The sequence below is a fragment of the Pristiophorus japonicus genome, chromosome 21 (assembly GCF_044704955.1).
Source record: "Pristiophorus japonicus isolate sPriJap1 chromosome 21, sPriJap1.hap1, whole genome shotgun sequence".
In the NCBI taxonomy this organism is placed as follows: domain Eukaryota; kingdom Metazoa; phylum Chordata; class Chondrichthyes; family Pristiophoridae; genus Pristiophorus; species Pristiophorus japonicus.
The window spans coordinates 41,566,705-41,582,556 of NC_091997.1; the positions used below are offsets into that span (position 1 = coordinate 41,566,705).

The 15,852-nt window shown below is 44.9% G+C and overlaps 10 non-coding genes across 10 annotated transcripts; all 10 read left to right on the forward strand.

Moving 5' to 3' along the window:
* The first annotated feature begins 771 nt into the window (after positions 1–771).
* Positions 772–843, forward strand: trnac-gca (transfer RNA cysteine (anticodon GCA)). Its single transcript has one exon. It is a non-coding gene; the product is annotated as a tRNA-Cys (tRNA).
* Positions 844–2,319: 1,476 nt separating this feature from the next.
* Positions 2,320–2,391, forward strand: trnac-gca (transfer RNA cysteine (anticodon GCA)). Its single transcript has one exon. It is a non-coding gene; the product is annotated as a tRNA-Cys (tRNA).
* A 1,476-nt stretch (positions 2,392–3,867) lies between these two features.
* On the forward strand, positions 3,868–3,939 carry trnac-gca (transfer RNA cysteine (anticodon GCA)). Its single transcript has one exon. It is a non-coding gene; the product is annotated as a tRNA-Cys (tRNA).
* A 1,476-nt stretch (positions 3,940–5,415) lies between these two features.
* Positions 5,416–5,487, forward strand: trnac-gca (transfer RNA cysteine (anticodon GCA)). Its single transcript has one exon. It is a non-coding gene; the product is annotated as a tRNA-Cys (tRNA).
* A 1,476-nt stretch (positions 5,488–6,963) lies between these two features.
* trnac-gca (transfer RNA cysteine (anticodon GCA)) lies at positions 6,964–7,035 on the forward strand. The gene has a single exon. It is a non-coding gene; the product is annotated as a tRNA-Cys (tRNA).
* A 1,476-nt stretch (positions 7,036–8,511) lies between these two features.
* Positions 8,512–8,583, forward strand: trnac-gca (transfer RNA cysteine (anticodon GCA)). The gene has a single exon. It is a non-coding gene; the product is annotated as a tRNA-Cys (tRNA).
* A 1,476-nt stretch (positions 8,584–10,059) lies between these two features.
* Positions 10,060–10,131, forward strand: trnac-gca (transfer RNA cysteine (anticodon GCA)). Its single transcript has one exon. It is a non-coding gene; the product is annotated as a tRNA-Cys (tRNA).
* Positions 10,132–11,607: 1,476 nt separating this feature from the next.
* trnac-gca (transfer RNA cysteine (anticodon GCA)) lies at positions 11,608–11,679 on the forward strand. The gene has a single exon. It is a non-coding gene; the product is annotated as a tRNA-Cys (tRNA).
* Positions 11,680–13,155: 1,476 nt separating this feature from the next.
* Positions 13,156–13,227, forward strand: trnac-gca (transfer RNA cysteine (anticodon GCA)). Its single transcript has one exon. It is a non-coding gene; the product is annotated as a tRNA-Cys (tRNA).
* A 1,476-nt stretch (positions 13,228–14,703) lies between these two features.
* On the forward strand, positions 14,704–14,775 carry trnac-gca (transfer RNA cysteine (anticodon GCA)). The gene has a single exon. It is a non-coding gene; the product is annotated as a tRNA-Cys (tRNA).
* The last annotated feature ends 1,077 nt before the right edge of the window (positions 14,776–15,852 follow it).

The window sequence follows — 15,852 nt, forward strand, 5'->3', positions numbered from 1 at the left end:
GGTGAATATCTGGCTCGGCATGAAAGGTGCCCCAATGAAGAAAGGCTGGACCTTGTGCGGAAAGCTCATGGTGATATCTGTTAGTTAATTTGCATTGAAGCTCATGGGACACTTGTTATCTGAGAGGGGCTGGAGCATTTGACTACACCTCAAGAGGTCCCTGGTTTGTATCCATGTTCCCTCTCATGAACTCCTATCCTATCACAATAAATCTAACCTACACATACCTTCCTCTTCACCGTGTCCATAATTATCCTGGATTGATATCGCTTTCAAGGCGAACATTTTGCCCATTTTGCCTGTGTTGTGTGTTTGGCAGAGCTGTGTAATTAATCGCACTCCCCTTCTGTTTCCCTGTTGATGGATCCCTTTCAGGAATTTCCTATTGAAAGTTACTATTGAATCTGCTTGCATCACACGTGCAGGCAGTGGATTCCAGATCACAAGAGCTCAATTTGTCAGCAAATGTTTTGTGATGTCGCCTCTTGTTCTTTTGTCAATCACCTTAAATTTGTGTCCTCTGGTTACTGATCCTTGTGCAACTGCAAACAATTTTATTTCCAATGTGAAAATCATTGATGATTTTGAAGAGCTGAAAATTTACACTGCATAAATGTTTTTGCCATTTTTGAAAGAAGGTCGAGCGACTTTTTAAAGCAACGATTAGCATGACTTCGTAATTCCTTGAATTCAGCCATTTTTTCATTTACCTTGTGGTTTTCTGCACTATGCAACATTGTATGATGAACACAAGCACATCAGCCTGTGCCTGGGGGTATAGCTCAGTGGTAGAGCATTTGACTGCAGATCAAGAGGTCCCTGGTTCAAATCCAGATGCCCCCTCAGAGTCATTCATGTTGCACAACTAATCATTCTGTGCACCTCAGTGACCATAAGCACTATTTGCCACAAGTGAATCCTTGTGGTGATGAAGGTCGATTGGAGTTTTGGTGATGGAGGCAGCGAGCAAGTGGTTGCAAACAGCAAGCTCCCACAAACGGCAGTGGGATTAATGAAAACACAATCTGCTTTGCTTGCTGGTTCAGCCCAGGACATCTCAGCTGACCTTCAATTAGTGCCGTGAGATCTTTTATGATCACCTGACAAGGCTGACAAGGCAGGCAAGGCCTCATTTTCACATATCATCTGAAAAATGGCCCCTGCAATAAGGCAGCACTTCCGTCTGTATGAAACTGAAGTCTTAGCCTGGGTTGGGTGCTCACATCTTTAGAGTGGGTGAGCTTGAACCCACAAACTTTTGACTCAGTACTGTGAGTGCTACCACTGAGCCTCAGTGGATGAATAGAGCAAGCAGAGTAGGGAAGCATTGTCAGAGCGAAGCAGTGCACCAAGAAAAGTGGGAGATTTATATTGAGTTTGAAAACTTTCCACTGGCAGTGGACGAACCATCTCTTTCTCGCACAGCAGGGTTTTGTCCCCAGACGGGCATTAATCTGAAGCACAGGCCAGCGAGACCTTCCCCCATATGTTAATGACCTCGTGCCGGGAATGAGGCTGTGGGCATGGATTGCGGCATTGTGAGGATTGGGTGAATATCTGGCTCGGCATGAAAGGTGCCCCAATGAAGAAAGGCTGGACCTTGTGCGGAAAGCTCATGGTGATATCTGTTAGTTAATTTGCATTGAAGCTCATGGGACACTTGTTATCTGAGAGGGGCTGGAGCATTTGACTACACCTCAAGAGGTCCCTGGTTTGTATCCATGTTCCCTCTCATGAACTCCTATCCTATCACAATAAATCTAACCTACACATACCTTCCTCTTCACCGTGTCCATAATTATCCTGGATTGATATCGCTTTCAAGGCGAACATTTTGCCCATTTTGCCTGTGTTGTGTGTTTGGCAGAGCTGTGTAATTAATCGCACTCCCCTTCTGTTTCCCTGTTGATGGATCCCTTTCAGGAATTTCCTATTGAAAGTTACTATTGAATCTGCTTGCATCACACGTGCAGGCAGTGGATTCCAGATCACAAGAGCTCAATTTGTCAGCAAATGTTTTGTGATGTCGCCTCTTGTTCTTTTGTCAATCACCTTAAATTTGTGTCCTCTGGTTACTGATCCTTGTGCAACTGCAAACAATTTTATTTCCAATGTGAAAATCATTGATGATTTTGAAGAGCTGAAAATTTACACTGCATAAATGTTTTTGCCATTTTTGAAAGAAGGTCGAGCGACTTTTTAAAGCAACGATTAGCATGACTTCGTAATTCCTTGAATTCAGCCATTTTTTCATTTACCTTGTGGTTTTCTGCACTATGCAACATTGTATGATGAACACAAGCACATCAGCCTGTGCCTGGGGGTATAGCTCAGTGGTAGAGCATTTGACTGCAGATCAAGAGGTCCCTGGTTCAAATCCAGATGCCCCCTCAGAGTCATTCATGTTGCACAACTAATCATTCTGTGCACCTCAGTGACCATAAGCACTATTTGCCACAAGTGAATCCTTGTGGTGATGAAGGTCGATTGGAGTTTTGGTGATGGAGGCAGCGAGCAAGTGGTTGCAAACAGCAAGCTCCCACAAACGGCAGTGGGATTAATGAAAACACAATCTGCTTTGCTTGCTGGTTCAGCCCAGGTCATCTCAGCTGACCTTCAATTAGTGCCGTGAGATCTTTTATGATCACCTGACAAGGCTGACAAGGCAGGCAAGGCCTCATTTTCACATATCATCTGAAAAATGGCCCCTGCAATAAGGCAGCACTTCCGTCTGTATGAAACTGAAGTCTTAGCCTGGGTTGGGTGCTCACATCTTTAGAGTGGGTGAGCTTGAACCCACAAACTTTTGACTCAGTACTGTGAGTGCTACCACTGAGCCTCAGTGGATGAATAGAGCAAGCAGAGTAGGGAAGCATTGTCAGAGCGAAGCAGTGCACCAAGAAAAGTGGGAGATTTATATTGAGTTTGAAAACTTTCCACTGGCAGTGGACGAACCATCTCTTTCTCGCACAGCAGGGTTTTGTCCCCAGACGGGCATTAATCTGAAGCACAGGCCAGCGAGACCTTCCCCCATATGTTAATGACCTCGTGCCGGGAATGAGGCTGTGGGCATGGATTGCGGCATTGTGAGGATTGGGTGAATATCTGGCTCGGCATGAAAGGTGCCCCAATGAAGAAAGGCTGGACCTTGTGCGGAAAGCTCATGGTGATATCTGTTAGTTAATTTGCATTGAAGCTCATGGGACACTTGTTATCTGAGAGGGGCTGGAGCATTTGACTACACCTCAAGAGGTCCCTGGTTTGTATCCATGTTCCCTCTCATGAACTCCTATCCTATCACAATAAATCTAACCTACACATACCTTCCTCTTCACCGTGTCCATAATTATCCTGGATTGATATCGCTTTCAAGGCGAACATTTTGCCCATTTTGCCTGTGTTGTGTGTTTGGCAGAGCTGTGTAATTAATCGCACTCCCCTTCTGTTTCCCTGTTGATGGATCCCTTTCAGGAATTTCCTATTGAAAGTTACTATTGAATCTGCTTGCATCACACGTGCAGGCAGTGGATTCCAGATCACAAGAGCTCAATTTGTCAGCAAATGTTTTGTGATGTCGCCTCTTGTTCTTTTGTCAATCACCTTAAATTTGTGTCCTCTGGTTACTGATCCTTGTGCAACTGCAAACAATTTTATTTCCAATGTGAAAATCATTGATGATTTTGAAGAGCTGAAAATTTACACTGCATAAATGTTTTTGCCATTTTTGAAAGAAGGTCGAGCGACTTTTTAAAGCAACGATTAGCATGACTTCGTAATTCCTTGAATTCAGCCATTTTTTCATTTACCTTGTGGTTTTCTGCACTATGCAACATTGTATGATGAACACAAGCACATCAGCCTGTGCCTGGGGGTATAGCTCAGTGGTAGAGCATTTGACTGCAGATCAAGAGGTCCCTGGTTCAAATCCAGATGCCCCCTCAGAGTCATTCATGTTGCACAACTAATCATTCTGTGCACCTCAGTGACCATAAGCACTATTTGCCACAAGTGAATCCTTGTGGTGATGAAGGTCGATTGGAGTTTTGGTGATGGAGGCAGCGAGCAAGTGGTTGCAAACAGCAAGCTCCCACAAACGGCAGTGGGATTAATGAAAACACAATCTGCTTTGCTTGCTGGTTCAGCCCAGGACATCTCAGCTGACCTTCAATTAGTGCCGTGAGATCTTTTATGATCACCTGACAAGGCTGACAAGGCAGGCAAGGCCTCATTTTCACATATCATCTGAAAAATGGCCCCTGCAATAAGGCAGCACTTCCGTCTGTATGAAACTGAAGTCTTAGCCTGGGTTGGGTGCTCACATCTTTAGAGTGGGTGAGCTTGAACCCACAAACTTTTGACTCAGTACTGTGAGTGCTACCACTGAGCCTCAGTGGATGAATAGAGCAAGCAGACTAGGGAAGCATTGTCAGAGCGAAGCAGTGCACCAAGAAAAGTGGGAGATTTATATTGAGTTTGAAAACTTTCCACTGGCAGTGGACGAACCATCTCTTTCTCGCACAGCAGGGTTTTGTCCCCAGACGGGCATTAATCTGAAGCACAGGCCAGCGAGACCTTCCCCCATATGTTAATGACCTCGTGCCGGGAATGAGGCTGTGGGCATGGATTGCGGCATTGTGAGGATTGGGTGAATATCTGGCTCGGCATGAAAGGTGCCCCAATGAAGAAAGGCTGGACCTTGTGCGGAAAGCTCATGGTGATATCTGTTAGTTAATTTGCATTGAAGCTCATGGGACACTTGTTATCTGAGAGGGGCTGGAGCATTTGACTACACCTCAAGAGGTCCCTGGTTTGTATCCATGTTCCCTCTCATGAACTCCTATCCTATCACAATAAATCTAACCTACACATACCTTCCTCTTCACCGTGTCCATAATTATCCTGGATTGATATCGCTTTCAAGGCGAACATTTTGCCCATTTTGCCTGTGTTGTGTGTTTGGCAGAGCTGTGTAATTAATCGCACTCCCCTTCTGTTTCCCTGTTGATGGATCCCTTTCAGGAATTTCCTATTGAAAGTTACTATTGAATCTGCTTGCATCACACGTGCAGGCAGTGGATTCCAGATCACAAGAGCTCAATTTGTCAGCAAATGTTTTGTGATGTCGCCTCTTGTTCTTTTGTCAATCACCTTAAATTTGTGTCCTCTGGTTACTGATCCTTGTGCAACTGCAAACAATTTTATTTCCAATGTGAAAATCATTGATGATTTTGAAGAGCTGAAAATTTACACTGCATAAATGTTTTTGCCATTTTTGAAAGAAGGTCGAGCGACTTTTTAAAGCAACGATTAGCATGACTTCGTAATTCCTTGAATTCAGCCATTTTTTCATTTACCTTGTGGTTTTCTGCACTATGCAACATTGTATGATGAACACAAGCACATCAGCCTGTGCCTGGGGGTATAGCTCAGTGGTAGAGCATTTGACTGCAGATCAAGAGGTCCCTGGTTCAAATCCAGATGCCCCCTCAGAGTCATTCATGTTGCACAACTAATCATTCTGTGCACCTCAGTGACCATAAGCACTATTTGCCACAAGTGAATCCTTGTGGTGATGAAGGTCGATTGGAGTTTTGGTGATGGAGGCAGCGAGCAAGTGGTTGCAAACAGCAAGCTCCCACAAACGGCAGTGGGATTAATGAAAACACAATCTGCTTTGCTTGCTGGTTCAGCCCAGGACATCTCAGCTGACCTTCAATTAGTGCCGTGAGATCTTTTATGATCACCTGACAAGGCTGACAAGGCAGGCAAGGCCTCATTTTCACATATCATCTGAAAAATGGCCCCTGCAATAAGGCAGCACTTCCGTCTGTATGAAACTGAAGTCTTAGCCTGGGTTGGGTGCTCACATCTTTAGAGTGGGTGAGCTTGAACCCACAAACTTTTGACTCAGTACTGTGAGTGCTACCACTGAGCCTCAGTGGATGAATAGAGCAAGCAGACTAGGGAAGCATTGTCAGAGCGAAGCAGTGCACCAAGAAAAGTGGGAGATTTATATTGAGTTTGAAAACTTTCCACTGGCAGTGGACGAACCATCTCTTTCTCGCACAGCAGGGTTTTGTCCCCAGACGGGCATTAATCTGAAGCACAGGCCAGCGAGACCTTCCCCCATATGTTAATGACCTCGTGCCGGGAATGAGGCTGTGGGCATGGATTGCGGCATTGTGAGGATTGGGTGAATATCTGGCTCGGCATGAAAGGTGCCCCAATGAAGAAAGGCTGGACCTTGTGCGGAAAGCTCATGGTGATATCTGTTAGTTAATTTGCATTGAAGCTCATGGGACACTTGTTATCTGAGAGGGGCTGGAGCATTTGACTACACCTCAAGAGGTCCCTGGTTTGTATCCATGTTCCCTCTCATGAACTCCTATCCTATCACAATAAATCTAACCTACACATACCTTCCTCTTCACCGTGTCCATAATTATCCTGGATTGATATCGCTTTCAAGGCGAACATTTTGCCCATTTTGCCTGTGTTGTGTGTTTGGCAGAGCTGTGTAATTAATCGCACTCCCCTTCTGTTTCCCTGTTGATGGATCCCTTTCAGGAATTTCCTATTGAAAGTTACTATTGAATCTGCTTGCATCACACGTGCAGGCAGTGGATTCCAGATCACAAGAGCTCAATTTGTCAGCAAATGTTTTGTGATGTCGCCTCTTGTTCTTTTGTCAATCACCTTAAATTTGTGTCCTCTGGTTACTGATCCTTGTGCAACTGCAAACAATTTTATTTCCAATGTGAAAATCATTGATGATTTTGAAGAGCTGAAAATTTACACTGCATAAATGTTTTTGCCATTTTTGAAAGAAGGTCGAGCGACTTTTTAAAGCAACGATTAGCATGACTTCGTAATTCCTTGAATTCAGCCATTTTTTCATTTACCTTGTGGTTTTCTGCACTATGCAACATTGTATGATGAACACAAGCACATCAGCCTGTGCCTGGGGGTATAGCTCAGTGGTAGAGCATTTGACTGCAGATCAAGAGGTCCCTGGTTCAAATCCAGATGCCCCCTCAGAGTCATTCATGTTGCACAACTAATCATTCTGTGCACCTCAGTGAGCATAAGCACTATTTGCCACAAGTGAATCCTTGTGGTGATGAAGGTCAATTGGAGTTTTGGTGATGGAGGCAGCGAGCAAGTGGTTGCAAACAGCAAGCTCCCACAAACGGCAGTGGGATTAATGAAAACACAATCTGCTTTGCTTGCTGGTTCAGCCCAGGACATCTCAGCTGACCTTCAATTAGTGCCGTGAGATCTTTTATGATCACCTGACAAGGCTGACAAGGCAGGCAAGGCCTCATTTTCACATATCATCTGAAAAATGGCCCCTGCAATAAGGCAGCACTTCCGTCTGTATGAAACTGAAGTCTTAGCCTGGGTTGGGTGCTCACATCTTTAGAGTGGGTGAGCTTGAACCCACAAACTTTTGACTCAGTACTGTGAGTGCTACCACTGAGCCTCAGTGGATGAATAGAGCAAGCAGACTAGGGAAGCATTGTCAGAGCGAAGCAGTGCACCAAGAAAAGTGGGAGATTTATATTGAGTTTGAAAACTTTCCACTGGCAGTGGACGAACCATCTCTTTCTCGCACAGCAGGGTTTTGTCCCCAGACGGGCATTAATCTGAAGCACAGGCCAGCGAGACCTTCCCCCATATGTTAATGACCTCGTGCCGGGAATGAGGCTGTGGGCATGGATTGCGGCATTGTGAGGATTGGGTGAATATCTGGCTCGGCATGAAAGGTGCCCCAATGAAGAAAGGCTGGACCTTGTGCGGAAAGCTCATGGTGATATCTGTTAGTTAATTTGCATTGAAGCTCATGGGACACTTGTTATCTGAGAGGGGCTGGAGCATTTGACTACACCTCAAGAGGTCCCTGGTTTGTATCCATGTTCCCTCTCATGAACTCCTATCCTATCACAATAAATCTAACCTACACATACCTTCCTCTTCACCGTGTCCATAATTATCCTGGATTGATATCGCTTTCAAGGCGAACATTTTGCCCATTTTGCCTGTGTTGTGTGTTTGGCAGAGCTGTGTAATTAATCGCACTCCCCTTCTGTTTCCCTGTTGATGGATCCCTTTCAGGAATTTCCTATTGAAAGTTACTATTGAATCTGCTTGCATCACACGTGCAGGCAGTGGATTCCAGATCACAAGAGCTCAATTTGTCAGCAAATGTTTTGTGATGTCGCCTCTTGTTCTTTTGTCAATCACCTTAAATTTGTGTCCTCTGGTTACTGATCCTTGTGCAACTGCAAACAATTTTATTTCCAATGTGAAAATCATTGATGATTTTGAAGAGCTGAAAATTTACACTGCATAAATGTTTTTGCCATTTTTGAAAGAAGGTCGAGCGACTTTTTAAAGCAACGATTAGCATGACTTCGTAATTCCTTGAATTCAGCCATTTTTTCATTTACCTTGTGGTTTTCTGCACTATGCAACATTGTATGATGAACACAAGCACATCAGCCTGTGCCTGGGGGTATAGCTCAGTGGTAGAGCATTTGACTGCAGATCAAGAGGTCCCTGGTTCAAATCCAGATGCCCCCTCAGAGTCATTCATGTTGCACAACTAATCATTCTGTGCACCTCAGTGACCATAAGCACTATTTGCCACAAGTGAATCCTTGTGGTGATGAAGGTCGATTGGAGTTTTGGTGATGGAGGCAGCGAGCAAGTGGTTGCAAACAGCAAGCTCCCACAAACGGCAGTGGGATTAATGAAAACACAATCTGCTTTGCTTGCTGGTTCAGCCCAGGACATCTCAGCTGACCTTCAATTAGTGCCGTGAGATCTTTTATGATCACCTGACAAGGCTGACAAGGCAGGCAAGGCCTCATTTTCACATATCATCTGAAAAATGGCCCCTGCAATAAGGCAGCACTTCCGTCTGTATGAAACTGAAGTCTTAGCCTGGGTTGGGTGCTCACATCTTTAGAGTGGGTGAGCTTGAACCCACAAACTTTTGACTCAGTACTGTGAGTGCTACCACTGAGCCTCAGTGGATGAATAGAGCAAGCAGACTAGGGAAGCATTGTCAGAGCGAAGCAGTGCACCAAGAAAAGTGGGAGATTTATATTGAGTTTGAAAACTTTCCACTGGCAGTGGACGAACCATCTCTTTCTCGCACAGCAGGGTTTTGTCCCCAGACGGGCATTAATCTGAAGCACAGGCCAGCGAGACCTTCCCCCATATGTTAATGACCTCGTGCCGGGAATGAGGCTGTGGGCATGGATTGCGGCATTGTGAGGATTGGGTGAATATCTGGCTCGGCATGAAAGGTGCCCCAATGAAGAAAGGCTGGACCTTGTGCGGAAAGCTCATGGTGATATCTGTTAGTTAATTTGCATTGAAGCTCATGGGACACTTGTTATCTGAGAGGGGCTGGAGCATTTGACTACACCTCAAGAGGTCCCTGGTTTGTATCCATGTTCCCTCTCATGAACTCCTATCCTATCACAATAAATCTAACCTACACATACCTTCCTCTTCACCGTGTCCATAATTATCCTGGATTGATATCGCTTTCAAGGCGAACATTTTGCCCATTTTGCCTGTGTTGTGTGTTTGGCAGAGCTGTGTAATTAATCGCACTCCCCTTCTGTTTCCCTGTTGATGGATCCCTTTCAGGAATTTCCTATTGAAAGTTACTATTGAATCTGCTTGCATCACACGTGCAGGCAGTGGATTCCAGATCACAAGAGCTCAATTTGTCAGCAAATGTTTTGTGATGTCGCCTCTTGTTCTTTTGTCAATCACCTTAAATTTGTGTCCTCTGGTTACTGATCCTTGTGCAACTGCAAACAATTTTATTTCCAATGTGAAAATCATTGATGATTTTGAAGAGCTGAAAATTTACACTGCATAAATGTTTTTGCCATTTTTGAAAGAAGGTCGAGCGACTTTTTAAAGCAACGATTAGCATGACTTCGTAATTCCTTGAATTCAGCCATTTTTTCATTTACCTTGTGGTTTTCTGCACTATGCAACATTGTATGATGAACACAAGCACATCAGCCTGTGCCTGGGGGTATAGCTCAGTGGTAGAGCATTTGACTGCAGATCAAGAGGTCCCTGGTTCAAATCCAGATGCCCCCTCAGAGTCATTCATGTTGCACAACTAATCATTCTGTGCACCTCAGTGACCATAAGCACTATTTGCCACAAGTGAATCCTTGTGGTGATGAAGGTCGATTGGAGTTTTGGTGATGGAGGCAGCGAGCAAGTGGTTGCAAACAGCAAGCTCCCACAAACGGCAGTGGGATTAATGAAAACACAATCTGCTTTGCTTGCTGGTTCAGCCCAGGACATCTCAGCTGACCTTCAATTAGTGCCGTGAGATCTTTTATGATCACCTGACAAGGCTGACAAGGCAGGCAAGGCCTCATTTTCACATATCATCTGAAAAATGGCCCCTGCAATAAGGCAGCACTTCCGTCTGTATGAAACTGAAGTCTTAGCCTGGGTTGGGTGCTCACATCTTTAGAGTGGGTGAGCTTGAACCCACAAACTTTTGACTCAGTACTGTGAGTGCTACCACTGAGCCTCAGTGGATGAATAGAGCAAGCAGAGTAGGGAAGCATTGTCAGAGCGAAGCAGTGCACCAAGAAAAGTGGGAGATTTATATTGAGTTTGAAAACTTTCCACTGGCAGTGGACGAACCATCTCTTTCTCGCACAGCAGGGTTTTGTCCCCAGACGGGCATTAATCTGAAGCACAGGCCAGCGAGACCTTCCCCCATATGTTAATGACCTCGTGCCGGGAATGAGGCTGTGGGCATGGATTGCGGCATTGTGAGGATTGGGTGAATATCTGGCTCGGCATGAAAGGTGCCCCAATGAAGAAAGGCTGGACCTTGTGCGGAAAGCTCATGGTGATATCTGTTAGTTAATTTGCATTGAAGCTCATGGGACACTTGTTATCTGAGAGGGGCTGGAGCATTTGACTACACCTCAAGAGGTCCCTGGTTTGTATCCATGTTCCCTCTCATGAACTCCTATCCTATCACAATAAATCTAACCTACACATACCTTCCTCTTCACCGTGTCCATAATTATCCTGGATTGATATCGCTTTCAAGGCGAACATTTTGCCCATTTTGCCTGTGTTGTGTGTTTGGCAGAGCTGTGTAATTAATCGCACTCCCCTTCTGTTTCCCTGTTGATGGATCCCTTTCAGGAATTTCCTATTGAAAGTTACTATTGAATCTGCTTGCATCACACGTGCAGGCAGTGGATTCCAGATCACAAGAGCTCAATTTGTCAGCAAATGTTTTGTGATGTCGCCTCTTGTTCTTTTGTCAATCACCTTAAATTTGTGTCCTCTGGTTACTGATCCTTGTGCAACTGCAAACAATTTTATTTCCAATGTGAAAATCATTGATGATTTTGAAGAGTTGAAAATTTACACTGCATAAATGTTTTTGCCATTTTTGAAAGAAGGTCGAGCGACTTTTTAAAGCAACGATTAGCATGACTTCGTAATTCCTTGAATTCAGCCATTTTTTCATTTACCTTGTGGTTTTCTGCACTATGCAACATTGTATGATGAACACAAGCACATCAGCCTGTGCCTGGGGGTATAGCTCAGTGGTAGAGCATTTGACTGCAGATCAAGAGGTCCCTGGTTCAAATCCAGATGCCCCCTCAGAGTCATTCATGTTGCACAACTAATCATTCTGTGCACCTCAGTGACCATAAGCACTATTTGCCACAAGTGAATCCTTGTGGTGATGAAGGTTGGTTGGAGTTTTGGTGATGGAGGCAGCGAGCAAGTGGTTGCAAACAGCAAGCTCCCACAAACGGCAGTGGGATTAATGAAAACACAATCTGCTTTGCTTGCTGGTTCAGCCCAGGACATCTCAGCTGACCTTCAATTAGTGCCGTGAGATCTTTTATGATCACCTGACAAGGCTGACAAGGCAGGCAAGGCCTCATTTTCACATATCATCTGAAAAATGGCCCCTGCAATAAGGCAGCACTTCCGTCTGTATGAAACTGAAGTCTTAGCCTGGGTTGGGTGCTCACATCTTTAGAGTGGGTGAGCTTGAACCCACAAACTTTTGACTCAGTACTGTGAGTGCTACCACTGAGCCTCAGTGGATGAATAGAGCAAGCAGACTAGGGAAGCATTGTCAGAGCGAAGCAGTGCACCAAGAAAAGTGGGAGATTTATATTGAGTTTGAAAACTTTCCACTGGCAGTGGACGAACCATCTCTTTCTCGCACAGCAGGGTTTTGTCCCCAGACGGGCATTAATCTGAAGCACAGGCCAGCGAGACCTTCCCCCATATGTTAATGACCTCGTGCCGGGAATGAGGCTGTGGGCATGGATTGCGGCATTGTGAGGATTGGGTGAATATCTGGCTCGGCATGAAAGGTGCCCCAATGAAGAAAGGCTGGACCTTGTGCGGAAAGCTCATGGTGATATCTGTTAGTTAATTTGCATTGAAGCTCATGGGACACTTGTTATCTGAGAGGGGCTGGAGCATTTGACTACACCTCAAGAGGTCCCTGGTTTGTATCCATGTTCCCTCTCATGAACTCCTATCCTATCACAATAAATCTAACCTACACATACCTTCCTCTTCACCGTGTCCATAATTATCCTGGATTGATATCGCTTTCAAGGCGAACATTTTGCCCATTTTGCCTGTGTTGTGTGTTTGGCAGAGCTGTGTAATTAATCGCACTCCCCTTCTGTTTCCCTGTTGATGGATCCCTTTCAGGAATTTCCTATTGAAAGTTACTATTGAATCTGCTTGCATCACACGTGCAGGCAGTGGATTCCAGATCACAAGAGCTCAATTTGTCAGCAAATGTTTTGTGATGTCGCCTCTTGTTCTTTTGTCAATCACCTTAAATTTGTGTCCTCTGGTTACTGATCCTTGTGCAACTGCAAACAATTTTATTTCCAATGTGAAAATCATTGATGATTTTGAAGAGCTGAAAATTTACACTGCATAAATGTTTTTGCCATTTTTGAAAGAAGGTCGAGCGACTTTTTAAAGCAACGATTAGCATGACTTCGTAATTCCTTGAATTCAGCCATTTTTTCATTTACCTTGTGGTTTTCTGCACTATGCAACATTGTATGATGAACACAAGCACATCAGCCTGTGCCTGGGGGTATAGCTCAGTGGTAGAGCATTTGACTGCAGATCAAGAGGTCCCTGGTTCAAATCCAGATGCCCCCTCAGAGTCATTCATGTTGCACAACTAATCATTCTGTGCACCTCAGTGACCATAAGCACTATTTGCCACAAGTGAATCCTTGTTGTGATGAAGGTCGATTGGAGTTTTGGTGATGGAGGCAGCGAGCAAGTGGTTGCAAACAGCAAGCTCCCACAAACGGCAGTGGGATTAATGAAAACACAATCTGCTTTGCTTGCTGGTTCAGCCCAGGACATCTCAGCTGACCTTCAATTAGTGCCGTGAGATCTTTTATGATCACCTGACAAGGCTGACAAGGCAGGCAAGGCCTCATTTTCACATATCATCTGAAAAATGGCCCCTGCAATAAGGCAGCACTTCCGTCTGTATGAAACTGAAGTCTTAGCCTGGGTTGGGTGCTCACATCTTTAGAGTGGGTGAGCTTGAACCCACAAACTTTTGACTCAGTACTGTGAGTGCTACCACTGAGCCTCAGTGGATGAATAGAGCAAGCAGACTAGGGAAGCATTGTCAGAGCGAAGCAGTGCACCAAGAAAAGTGGGAGATTTATATTGAGTTTGAAAACTTTCCACTGGCAGTGGACGAACCATCTCTTTCTCGCACAGCAGGGTTTTGTCCCCAGACGGGCATTAATCTGAAGCACAGGCCAGCGAGACCTTCCCCCATATGTTAATGACCTCGTGCCGGGAATGAGGCTGTGGGCATGGATTGCGGCATTGTGAGGATTGGGTGAATATCTGGCTCGGCATGAAAGGTGCCCCAATGAAGAAAGGCTGGACCTTGTGCGGAAAGCTCATGGTGATATCTGTTAGTTAATTTGCATTGAAGCTCATGGGACACTTGTTATCTGAGAGGGGCTGGAGCATTTGACTACACCTCAAGAGGTCCCTGGTTTGTATCCATGTTCCCTCTCATGAACTCCTATCCTATCACAATAAATCTAACCTACACATACCTTCCTCTTCACCGTGTCCATAATTATCCTGGATTGATATCGCTTTCAAGGCGAACATTTTGCCCATTTTGCCTGTGTTGTGTGTTTGGCAGAGCTGTGTAATTAATCGCACTCCCCTTCTGTTTCCCTGTTGATGGATCCCTTTCAGGAATTTCCTATTGAAAGTTACTATTGAATCTGCTTGCATCACACGTGCAGGCAGTGGATTCCAGATCACAAGAGCTCAATTTGTCAGCAAATGTTTTGTGATGTCGCCTCTTGTTCTTTTGTCAATCACCTTAAATTTGTGTCCTCTGGTTACTGATCCTTGTGCAACTGCAAACAATTTTATTTCCAATGTGAAAATCATTGATGATTTTGAAGAGCTGAAAATTTACACTGCATAAATGTTTTTGCCATTTTTGAAAGAAGGTCGAGCGACTTTTTAAAGCAACGATTAGCATGACTTCGTAATTCCTTGAATTCAGCCATTTTTTCATTTACCTTGTGGTTTTCTGCACTATGCAACATTGTATGATGAACACAAGCACATCAGCCTGTGCCTGGGGGTATAGCTCAGTGGTAGAGCATTTGACTGCAGATCAAGAGGTCCCTGGTTCAAATCCAGATGCCCCCTCAGAGTCATTCATGTTGCACAACTAATCATTCTGTGCACCTCAGTGACCATAAGCACTATTTGCCACAAGTGAATCCTTGTGGTGATGAAGGTCGATTGGAGTTTTGGTGATGGAGGCAGCGAGCAAGTGGTTGCAAACAGCAAGCTCCCACAAACGGCAGTGGGATTAATGAAAACACAATCTGCTTTGCTTGCTGGTTCAGCCCAGGACATCTCAGCTGACCTTCAATTAGTGCCGTGAGATCTTTTATGATCACCTGACAAGGCTGACAAGGCAGGCAAGGCCTCATTTTCACATATCATCTGAAAAATGGCCCCTGCAATAAGGCAGCACTTCCGTCTGTATGAAACTGAAGTCTTAGCCTGGGTTGGGTGCTCACATCTTTAGAGTGGGTGAGCTTGAACCCACAAACTTTTGACTCAGTACTGTGAGTGCTACCACTGAGCCTCAGTGGATGAATAGAGCAAGCAGAGTAGGGAAGCATTGTCAGAGCGAAGCAGTGCACCAAGAAAAGTGGGAGATTTATATTGAGTTTGAAAACTTTCCACTGGCAGTGGACGAACCATCTCTTTCTCGCACAGCAGGGTTTTGTCCCCAGACGGGCATTAATCTGAAGCACAGGCCAGCGAGACCTTCCCCCATATGTTAATGACCTCGTGCCGGGAATGAGGCTGTGGGCATGGATTGCGGCATTGTGAGGATTGGGTGAATATCTGGCTCGGCATGAAAGGTGCCCCAATGAAGAAAGGCTGGACCTTGTGCGGAAAGCTCATGGTGATATCTGTTAGTTAATTTGCATTGAAGCTCATGGGACACTTGTTATCTGAGAGGGGCTGGAGCATTTGACTACACCTCAAGAGGTCCCTGGTTTGTATCCATGTTCCCTCTCATGAACTCCTATCCTATCACAATAAATCTAACCTACACATACCTTCCTCTTCACCGTGTCCATAATTATCCTGGATTGATATCGCTTTCAAGGCGAACATTTTGCCCATTTTGCCTGTGTTGTGTGTTTGGCAGAGCTGTGTAATTAATCGCACTCCCCTTCTGTTTCCCTGTTGATGGATCCCTTT